The sequence below is a fragment of the Fundulus heteroclitus genome, chromosome 6 (genome assembly GCF_011125445.2).
Source record: "Fundulus heteroclitus isolate FHET01 chromosome 6, MU-UCD_Fhet_4.1, whole genome shotgun sequence".
NCBI classification, from domain to species: Eukaryota; Metazoa; Chordata; class Actinopteri; order Cyprinodontiformes; family Fundulidae; genus Fundulus; species Fundulus heteroclitus.
The window spans coordinates 30,055,292-30,067,164 of NC_046366.1; positions in this window are offsets into that span (position 1 = coordinate 30,055,292).

The following is an 11,873-nucleotide window of genomic DNA, read 5'->3' on the forward strand; positions in this document are numbered from 1 at the left end:
ATACATACATACATACACACACACACATACATCTAAACGAATTAGAATTTAGTTTACTCCCGGGATAGAAAGCGAAAGGTCTTCGGGAAAAAAAGTCAAAGACTTGTTCTCTCTTTTTTTTATTTATTTATTATTTATTTGGAATGGCAGACTAAACTTGGCAAACTAACTTTGTAGGTGTAACGCCTACAACAATTCTCATTGGGTTGATTAATTTTCTCCTGCATTAGGATATTCGAGGGGCGGGACTTGTGGGGAGGAGCGCGGGAAAAAGAGACGGGGAGGAGCGTGGGAGATAGAGTCTGGGGAGGCGCGCGAAACGATCTATAGAGAGTGGGGAGTTGATTTGCAAGTGCAACAACTTACTGGTGTAACGTTTGAGGAAAGAAAAAGCTACGAGAACGACTGAACCAGCACACCTTACGTGGTTCTGTGGTCCAGCTGTGAGGCCCGTCTACAGGGGAGAGACCGACTGCAGAGGATCAGCTGTGCGTTTTTCTTCTCTGCCTGTGCCTGGCATGGAAGGTGTGTTTTCCTGTTTTGGACCTGTCGTTTTTATGGGACGGACTGCAGAGGAGCCTTTGGGGTTTTTCTCGGATTTTCCATCCATCCTTTGGTTGTGTTTTCCTCCTCCACCTGTGCTCCAAGGGCCAGCCTGAAGGACCTTATTCCAGCCCGACTAATGTGGACCCAGGACCAGGGGTGAGTCAAGCGCAGGATCAGGCCTGCAACGGGGGGTTGTTTTCAGATTGTACCAGCTTTATTTCATGTTATATCCTTTAATGGGCCACCCACTTAAAATATAAGTTGGCTTGTGTTTATTCGTAGGAAGGTTTAATACCCATATGTGTTTGGACTGTTTAATATGGGTTTAATAGATCAAAGACAGCCACTATTGGACAAAGACTGATTAAAAGAGTACCACGAGTAGAAATCTGTTTAATTTCTAATTGTCATCCAGCCATAAAACATAAAGAGAATATTTTGGGGTTGAAGTTTTTTTTGGGGAGTTTTTCTCAGATGTTTTGCCTGGATGTTTGCTGCTGTACCCTGCCCAGACTATTTTCTGTATACCTGCCTGCTCCACTCACAACATCATCATGTCAATAAATCCTGTTAAAGCATAGATTAAGTGTCTGGCTAATTACCGGGTTAATCCCCTTCCTAAAATCATTACAGAAACACTGATAGGGCTTAATGCTATAGTTAAGGGTTGTGAATAAAACAAGGGTTTGGTCAGAGGAACTTTAAATTCTCGTTGGGTCCACAATAAATTAGAAGGAACCCAGAGTGCTAGATCTGGTTTGAAATACCAGCAAAGCGCTACATCAGTAATGTATTGAAGATACCTTAATTTAGAGCCCCTATACAGACTGATGTACATCTGACGTCAATTGGACAAGTTGGAATGTAATTAGAGAAATCTAAAATGTAAATTTTCCCTATTGAAAATATAAATACAGATATCTTCATTAACTATTGTCTTGTCAAAAATCTATTTGATACCTGCAATGTAAGTGAGATGAAACCGATTTTATGTTAAAACAGCCCGCCATATCAACGTGGACTTTTCATGGCTGTAGCCACGTGAGAAACGGTGAGCAAACCCCATCACCACCAGCACCACCACCTTTTCTTTTCCTATTTGCGGTGAGCCCCGCGAGAAAGGCTTTAAGAACTAAATGATTTCATCCGCTGCGGCAGCGAGAACAAATAATGTGTCGGCTTCTGTGGGAGTGGGTACCTGGTTTCCTCCGAGGGAAGCAGAATCAGGAATACTTATATAGTTATTTAACTAACTTCAGCGCGACAGGTTCGCTGACGTATCCCGATCTCACCACAGACCGTAATAATAGCGATATAACAAAAAATAAAGAACTTACCGGCGCTTGGTTCTGCTAAACTGTCTCCGTTGTCACTATTCAACAGGACTGTCCGGAACCACGTAACGCCACAGCGAAAGTCTGGTTAGCTGAAGGAAAATGAATCCCGCGGTTGGGCAAGTCGGCAGGGCTAAAGGCTGAGAGGTTCGGGACTCTGGTCCTGCCCTCCACATGTTTAGTAGCAACATGGCGGGAATTTAAAAGCTGTTTAATGTTGAATATCTTAATTAACTATTACGGTATGTCCAGTCAAAAATCTATTTCAGATATTTGGAATGTCAGTGAGGTGAAGTCGATTTTATGTTAAAACCGCCTGCCATATTTTCATGACTGCTATGTCCCTGTCATCCAGTCGGGGCCGTCGCCTTCACCTGGACGTCGAGAACAAGCAATGAGGACCCCCCCGTCCTTTTTTCTTTTTTCTTCTTTGCGGTGAGCCGCGCAAGAAAGGGCCGTAAGAACAAAATGATTTAATTCGCTGCAGGAGCGAGAACACGGCTTCTCGTGGGGTGGGTGCCGGCCTTCAGTCTAAACTAACTAAACTAACAACTAACTAAAGCGACAGGTTCGCTGACGTTTCCCGATCACACCACGGACCGAAATAATACCGATATAACAGAAATTAAAGAACTTACCGGCGCTTGATCCTGTGAGGCTGTTTCTGTTGTCAGTAGTTTTCCCGGACTTCGGCTTGAAGCGAATGGCACATCACAGCTGAAAGTGTTTGCTGAAAGCCCATTGGCTGACTGTAACTGCAACGGACTCAGCCTATTGGCTGGGTGAGTTGAAGGAGTCGGAGCCGGAACTGCAACGGAGTCACCCTATTGGCTGAGCTCAGCAGCTACGATCCCGCCCTGTGCCGACGACCTGTTTTATACAAAACATAGGAGGAGGTTTAAGACTGTTGAATGTCCGCGCCCTTAAATATATCAGATATTGCATTTGATCAAAGAAGTTAGAGAAAAGGTTATAATTTGTTCACACTCAAGTAGCGCATTAACAAGTATTCAAGAGGTAAATTCAGAATCAATGCAAGAAATATTAGATTTAACTCACTTTTCAGGATTACAAATGATGGATCAGAGGTCAAACTAGTATGTATTCCTGTCTATATTGGAATCGTAGGAAATTAGTTGGCTGACAATTTTTACTAAAAGTGCAGCAAAAAAGAATATTGTGTATTTGAATGTTAAAACAAGTAGTTAAGAGTGTATTTAAAGTATACATTAAGAAGAAAGGGCAAGAACAATGGGATAAAGCAGAAAATGCTAGATTGTACTAAAGTATCCAAAAGCAAGTTGGGGAATTTAGAAAACATAAAATTTACAAGGAAGAAGCTATTATATCGGGGATACGCGTTGGACATACAGGATTCCAGCACTCTTAAAATAACCAATAAACATAAATACTTGCTACAGCTCTGACCTTTGGGGCCTCTTTAAGCGCTCTCTGACCTACTAGACCACCGCTCCTTTTGGGAATCCTTTGAGAGATCTTTTTGCCTAAAAGGGGCTTTATTTTATGTAAACGTAAAGTTTTATAAATGTCCATTGTATCTTAAACACCTTAAGATTTTCCTAAATGTTTGTCAGACTAGCTGAAACATGATGGCTTGTATGAAGAAACTGTTCCTAAGTCAGTTGTTTGTTTTTTTAGTTTTTGTCTCAAGACATAAAATATTGTTTAGACTTGGAAAACAAAATGTAATAACATGAAAAGAACTAGACATATGTCCTCAGCACAACAATCTTTCACATCAAAATGATAGGACTGTAGAAAATGATTGTAAAAGAGATGAAAAAGATTTTAAAAAGTAGTGTAACTGTCAAATTCAATCTTAAAAGACCAAGCAAGTTTATTTGTACAGTGTCGTAAATAAACAAAAGAATTAACAAGGTAAAAGCCATTACAATGGTAAAAATTCAATGGTGAGAAATACATGTAATTAATGGAATCAAAAAAAGAAACTACATACATGTTAATAACGTCACGATAGTGACGATCTGACAAACTGAAAATATAAGCATTGTTTTTATAGCAAAACTGCAGTGAATATTGTTTTTTGGTTCATATTTGAAGGCAATAGCAGTTTCCAGCCATCTGAGGTTTTCAGGGAGCATAAAAACTAACTCAAGCTTCCCCTATTTGTCGGGAAGACTAGTGGGAAACACTGAGATAATGGTACTGTTTCACCAAAACCACCTGTTGACTTAGATATAGATTTTAACAGATAAAAAATGAAGAAGAAAACAATAAGCGATAAGGAGGCGAAGTGCCTCTGAGGTGAGTTTAGTTGCGCTGTTCTAATATAAAGCTCTGATGACAAATAAAGATAATAATTAACCAGGTTTGCCAAAGACAAAGTTATGCCAGGAGGAAAAGGATAAAGAGATGGATCAGAGCTCTGTGAGGGTCTGGATCTGCTCTGCTGCAGTGAAGAAAGAGCTGAATTAATTCAGGAATCGCCTCTTTGATCTTTTTTCCAGACATTTTTCAGACATGTCCCACTGGAAGGAGACCGTTTAACCCTTCAGGAGACAGAACCCCCGGAAAGCTGCGGGGCCAGACTCTGTCTTCCATCCACCTTGAAGCTCTGTGCTGACCAGCTGTCTCCAGTGTTCACAGACATTTTTAACACCTCACTGGCATCATGTCATGTGCCAGCCTGCCTTAAATCTTCCACTATCATCCCTGTTCCCAAGAAGCCAAGGACCAGAGGACTTAAGACCCGTCGCTCTGACCTCTGTGGTTATGAAGTCCTTTGAGCACCTCGTGCTTTCACACCTTAAAGAAATCACTGATCCCCTCCTGGACCCCCTACAGTTTGCCTACAGAGCCAACAGGTCAACCTGGCCCTCCACTACATCCTCCAGCACCTGGACTCTGCAGGAACCTACGCCAGGATCCTGTTGGTGGATTTCAGCTCTGCCTTCAATACCATCATCCCAGCTCTGCTTCAGGAGAAGCTCTCCCAGCTGAATGTGCCTGACTCCACCTGCAGGTGGATCACAGACTTCCTGTCTGACAGGAAGCAGCAGGTGAAGCTGGGAAAACATGACTTTGACTCACAGCTCATCAGCACTGGTTCCCCCCAGGGCTGTGTTCTTTCTCCTCTGCTCTTCTCCCTGTACACCAACAGCTGCACCTCCAGTCATCAGTCTGTCAGGCTCCTGAAGTTCGCGGACGACACCACTCTCATCGGATTCATCTCTGATGGTGACGAGTCCGCCTACAGGTGGGAGGCTGACCATCTGGTGACCTGGTGCAGGGAGAACAACCTGGAGCTCAACGCTGTAAAAACAGTGGAGATGGTTGTGGACTTCAGGAAGAACTCAGCCCCAGCTACGCCCATCACCCTCTGTGACTCCACCATCGACACTGTGGAGTCTTTCCGCTTCCTGGGAACAATCATCTCCCAGGATCTAAAGTGGGAGCTGAACATCAACTCCCTGACCAAAAAAGCCCAGCAGAGGATGTACTTCCTGCTGAAGGCAGCTGAAGAAATTCAACCTGCCAAGGACAATGATGGTGCAGTTCTACTCCTCCATCATTGAGTTCATCCTCACCTCCTCCATCACCATCTGGTACGCTGGTGCCACCGCTAAGGACAAGGGCAGACTGCAGTGTGTCATCCGGTCTGCAGAGAAGGTGATTGGCTGCAATCTTCCATCTCTCCAGGACCTGTACGCCTCCAGGACTCTGAGGCGTGCAGGGAAGATTGTGGCTGATCCCTCGCACCCCAGTCACAGACTATTTCAGTCACTTCCCTCTGGCAGGAGGCTGCGGTCCATCAGGACCAAAACCTCACACCACAAGAACAGTTTTTTCCCATCTTCTACCGGCCTTATGAACAAGGCCAAGAGCCGCTTGTGACCTTGGACACTGTCTCTCTCCCCCGTTCAGGACTTACAAGCTTCACCAACATAGCAGCTCCAGACCTTCTGCATTACATTAAGGCACAGTCTACCGTGTATATAGCTCTAGACTCTGTATATATCTCTATTTTGTCTGCACCATCAACATAAAGTCAAATTCCTTGTAAGTGAAAACCTACGTGGCAATAACCTTGTTTCCGATTCTGGTCAGGACTGACCGAAATCCCACTTCAGGATCCATTCTCCAGGAGGAGCTGGGATATTCCTGAAAGAAGAACATATAAGGATTGCTACCTTTGCCTCCAACGTTTGACTTCTAAAAAAGAACAAGAAAATTGATGGATTACCTGTATGTATTATCAGCGTGAATGATAATGTTAGGGTTAGGGCAGCAGATTCCTGGTGCTGAGGGAGAAGAAGAACATCAAAATTATTTTAGCTACAATATAACAGACATGCAGGATTATTAATAAAATCTAAAAACAGATAAAAATATAAAAGACATCGTTATCAATAATAATCTGGTTGGTTTGTAAATGTAAATCAAAACACTTCCTCACCATTTGGTGTCCTGTCTTGACTGATCCAGCAGATGGCGCTTTAAACGCCATGTTTGAGCCACTCCAACTTCTTACACTTTAAAACGACTATCTGATGACCAAAGTGTTGTATAATTAAACAAGTTGAAAAGAACAAAGAAAACAATACACAGATACACAGCCTTGTATTAAATGTAAAAATAATTTAAAAAAAAGAGCAAAAATGAAATTGATCTAAAACTAACATCTCCCAGGGTGTTAAATGCCAGGCAGGGTAAAAAGATGGGATTTCAACCCGCTTGTCTGATTCACAGGGGAAGATTAGAACTTAGTCCGTCCGTCCGTCTTCTTCCGCTTATCCGGGGTCGGGTCGCGGGGGCAGCAGCTTCAGTAGGGAGGCCCAGACGTCCCTCTCCCCGGCCACTTGGGCCAGCTCCTCAGGAGGAATCCCAAGGCGTTCCCAGGCCAGCCGGGGAGACATAGTCCCGTCCAGCGTGTCCTGGGTCTTCCCCTGGGTCTCTTCCCGGTGGGACGTGCCCGGAACACCTCACCAGGGAGGCGTCCAGGAGGCATCCTGACCAGATGTCCGAGCCACCTCAACTGGCTCCGATCAACAGCGCCCGCTTCACAGCAGACGCTGCACCAATCTGCCTGTCGATCTCCCGCTCCATCCTCCCCTCATTCGTGAACAAGACCCCAAGATACTTGAACTCCTCCACTAGGGGCAGCACATCCTCCCCAACCCGGAGAAGGCACTCTACCCTTTTCCGGTTCAAGACCATGGTCTCGGATTTGGAGGCACTGATTTTCATCCCGGCCGCTTCACACTCGGCTGCGAACCGCTCCAGTGAGAGCTGTAGATCACGCCCTGATGAGGCCAATAGGACCACGTTATCCGCGAATAGCAGAGACGCAATCCTAAGGCCACCAAAACGGATCCCCTCAACACCTTGGCTGGGCCTACAAATTCTGTCCATAAAAGTTATGAACAGAATCGATGACAAAGGGCAGCCTTGGCGGAGTCCAACTCTCACCGGAAACGAGTCCGACTTACTGCCGGCAATGTGGACCAGACTCTGACACCGGTCGTACAGAGACCTGACAGCCCTTATTAAAGGGTCCGGTACTCCATACTCCAGGAGTATGTTTGTTTTAACAGTATCTGGTGCTACATAATTGACATAAACACACAAACGCTTTTCTTCACCTAATTTGATTAACAAAAATAAATGGTAATTTCCACTTGTACTGGGCTCTAAAGAGATCAGATGCTAAAATCTGTTTTGAATGAACGGCAAAAGCAGCTAAACCTAAACACTAAAACCACACGGGCTGAAAGAATATTTCAGCTGATAATACAACTCTCTGATTTATTACATACATAAATTTACTTTGTTGTTGAATATACCAGCCCCTTATGACGCCAACAACCAAAAAGTAAAAACACCTGAGAGCCAAGGCAGTAGACAATGGCTGGACATTAATGAGAAAGAAAAAAATAACAGAAAACATGTTTGAAGTGATTTAAAAACATTTATTTTTAATGACTTTGCCTTTAATTGTTAATCTGCGAAGCCTGTTTGAAGTCTCAGTATCATATAGCATCTTTTTTGTAAAACAGTGTTTTATCACAGTATAAACTCAGCTGTATGACTTTTGTAGTTTCTTTACAATCAGTGTAAGCCTCTCCTAGATCATGCTTACACTTGAATGAAATCACCACAAAAGAAAATCAAAATTTTTGGAAACAACCTCTTCAATGACAATAAGATGTAGATCCGCTCCAGTCTGCACAAAGCATGACTCATGGAGAATTAATTGAAATTACTAAGCTGAAATAATGAACTCCACCTCTGACTCCATTAGTGCTGAATTACTAAACACAATCAGATTTTTGGTATTCATCAGGTTCTTAAGAGATCTGTGGTGAGAGATGAAGAAGATCACAGCCTTCAAGCAGAAGGAAGTTCCGACAGATGGACGTCTGGACAGAGCAAACCAGCTGAACACGTTCTTCACCAGGTTCAGTTCAGGAAGAAGCTCAACATCCTCCTCTCCTGCTCACAACCAAATACTTATCACACCCTCCTTTGACTCAAAACTTTCTGTCACACCTCAGATGTTTTATCTTCCACACCAGCCACGGATGTTTGTTCTCAGCAGAAGATGGTGCTTCTCCCTTTACCTCCTCCTTCCACTTTTCTGTCTCTAGGATTGAAGTGAAGAGGCAGCTGGAGAAATTGAACCGGAACAAGGCTGCAGGTCCAGATGGTGTCTACCCCAGGGTCCTGAAGGCCTGGGCCGAGCAGCTCTCTGGGATTCAACATCATCTATTCAACCTTAGGCTGACCCAGGAGAAGGTTCACTGTTGTAGAAGATCTCCTGCATTTTTCTGGTACTGAAGAAAACTCACCCATCAGTCCTCAGTGACTTTAGACCTGTTGGCCTAACATCCCACATCATGAAGGTCCTGGAGAGACTCCTGTTGTTCCACCTCAGTAAGCAAACAAGCAGCTATCACGACCCCTGCAGCTTGCTTATGCCCATGGAGTTGGAGTTGAAGATGCCATCATACACCTGCTTTAACAAACCCACTGTCATCTGGACAAGGCAGGCAGCACTGTGAGGATCATGTTCTTTGATTTCTCCAGTGCATTTAACACAGTTCAGCCTGATCTGCTTCATCAGAAACTCCAGAAGACTCAGATGGAGGCCTCAACAATCACCTGGATCAGAGACTACCTGAGAAACAGACCACTGTTTGTGAGACTGAAGTGTTGTGTGTCTAATCAGGTGGTCAGCAGCACAGGAGCACCACGGGGGACTGAACTCTCACCCTTCCTTTTCACTCTTTACACCAAAGACTTCAATCATCAAACAATCATCTCTATCTGAATGTGGTTAAAACAAAGAAGATGAATGTAGGTTTCAGGAGAAATGGAAAGTGAGTTCTCATCTGAAAGTTATTTGTGAAACTTTAATATGCGTAACACATCTCAGCAGCCTAAAGGATGGCCCAGCACAGAAGAGCAACATCATCAGGCTAAGATTCTGCAGTTTACACTCTTCTTCAAGCCGATGGTCACTCTTTCAGGATGTTTGTATCCTGGATAGAAAGGAAAATTGGTCTCAAAGGAGCCTTTTTGTTTACAGAAACCACCTGTCATTAAACAGCGGTGGAGGTCACCGGGTCCAGTTGTATCCCTCTTGCAATGCTGATATCAAGCATGTGAGCAAAGTAGTGATCCAAAGAAAATATCTGAGTAAAACAGTATTTATTCTGATATGTAACTGATCAGAATATGATCAGAATATGTGATTTGTGAAATGAAGCAATCAGACAGACAAATACAGTCGAAGATAAATTCTAGCATTTTAAATAACATTATAACCAAGCAAAAGTTAAAAACAATTTTATTTATATAGCAAGTTCCTTACATTGTAAAAAATAAACAGAAAAAAATAACATATTCCAATTGCACTTGTTTGCAAACAAAGTTTTTAAACAAAATGCTGACAGCAGGTCATGAATGTAAGTCAGTATAGTGCAAAGTAAAGTGATAATACATACAATTTACAACATACTCAATGTGCCTCCAAATGGTACCAGAGATAAAAATAAATACATTAACAGGGGTTCCCAAACTTTTCAGCCTGCTACCCACCAAATGGGTGACTACGTAAACAAGATATTGGAGAACACAGAGAGATGGTGTGTGATGTTTAACAATAGCCCATCTGAACAGGTACCTTTAGTTTAATCTAAAATAATGAAATTTGGCTTACTGCTCCTTTAAGTTTGACGAAAAACAACAGCAGCAATCTTTAGGGAGGCAAACACTTGAAAAAAGAGAAAATACACACAGATAATGGCAGAAGTCGCTCTGCTAGTGGTTCCATCAAGAAGAGAGACGCCACTAAACAGATGAGCCCTGATGTAGTAGACGTATGTCTAACATCTAATTTACTGTATGGCACGACTTGAGGCCTCTTCAGCCAGGACAAACAAGGATGGGACATCACAAACTACATGTGCTAGCTCCAGTAAATCCACTAAAAATAAACAGCAGGTGTGAGGAAGAGGTTGTCAACTTTCTGCAGAGTCTAAAACCCTCGAGACTTCATGTGGACTTCATGCTACCTCTAGAAGAGTAGAGAGCTTCAAAGAAAGGATTTCCATAATCGAGCTGCAGCAAAGCCATACGTCACCAACTGCAACACAAAGTGTTCGGTGGTGTAGACCACACCGCCACTGGACTCTGGAGCCAAAGACGCTAATTCTCTGGAGCAACAAATCCCATTTCTCCATCTGGCAACCTGATGGATGAGGCTGGGTTTGGCGATTGCAATGAGAACAGCACTTGTCTGCATTGTGGAAGGTGTACAGTCTGAAGGAGGAATGGTTCTGGTTTTGGGTTGTTTTCAGGAGCAGGACTTGGTCCCTTAGTTCCAGTGAAGGGAACTCTGAATGCTTCAGCAGACCTAGAGCATCTGGACAGCTGGCAGAGATTGTTCTTTACAGGCCTGCAACTCTCACAAAGATCAAAATTTTTTTGGTCCATTTTCAGATTACAATTGCATTTACTACTCTCAGGATAGAAGGACCGTTTTACCCAGTATAACAAAAGTGTTTCTGAACAGGATTACCAACTATAGCTTTAAACCTGCAGTTTTGGGAGATTTACAGATGTATTGGAATTTCTCAATACGATAAATATGCATCCCTAATTCCACCCCTTTACCAATGGTCCTGAGACATGGATCATAGATAGCTGAGCTTGTTTACATTCATTAGGTAAACAAGCTCACGCTTCCTCTTAAAAAAATAAATGCATTCAAAATAGACTTCATTAGGAAAGTATTTACATAAAAAAAGCGTGATTCTTTATCACCAAATTGCACACAGTAACCATATTTAATCCTAAACTGTGTTCTTTATCAATGGATAGAATAGCAAAAAATAACATTCTGATTAAAGGTACAGTAGGCAACTTTTCTGAAGATATAAACGTTATTCATTGGGATGTGGGACTACCAATAGATATGGTAATATGCTCAGAACTTGAGGGACAGATGGAGGTGAGAGCAATTTGCTGACCAATCCTGCCATGGACAGGTTGCTGAAAAGGTTGCAAAATTGCATTGGCAACAAGTTGGTAGCCTCGGGAGACAGGTGAAGAGGGGAACTGGGGAAAAAAATGTCAAAGTATACATAAGTCAGTATTAATGATAACAGATTTACTCTGAGCGTCTGATGCTGAGGGAGAGGCAAAACATTAAAAATCCCTTTAGTTACATAAAGTAGTTTATGAAATATTTTAAAAAAAAACAGTCAACTAATAAGCTTGATGTTTTTTTAAATGGAAATCAAAGACTTGGTGAAACTGTTTCCTAATTCAGTAAATGTCATTATGGCTCTCTACATTTAACTAAGGTTGGAACATAAAAAACCTGCAATAAAATGTAATTATTTTGGGGGTTGGACTAGTTTTAATCAACACATATGAAAAAGACTGAAATTACTGACTTTTCTTAAACATCTCTGTGGTCAGATCTGTTTTAAGATGTTAAATGTT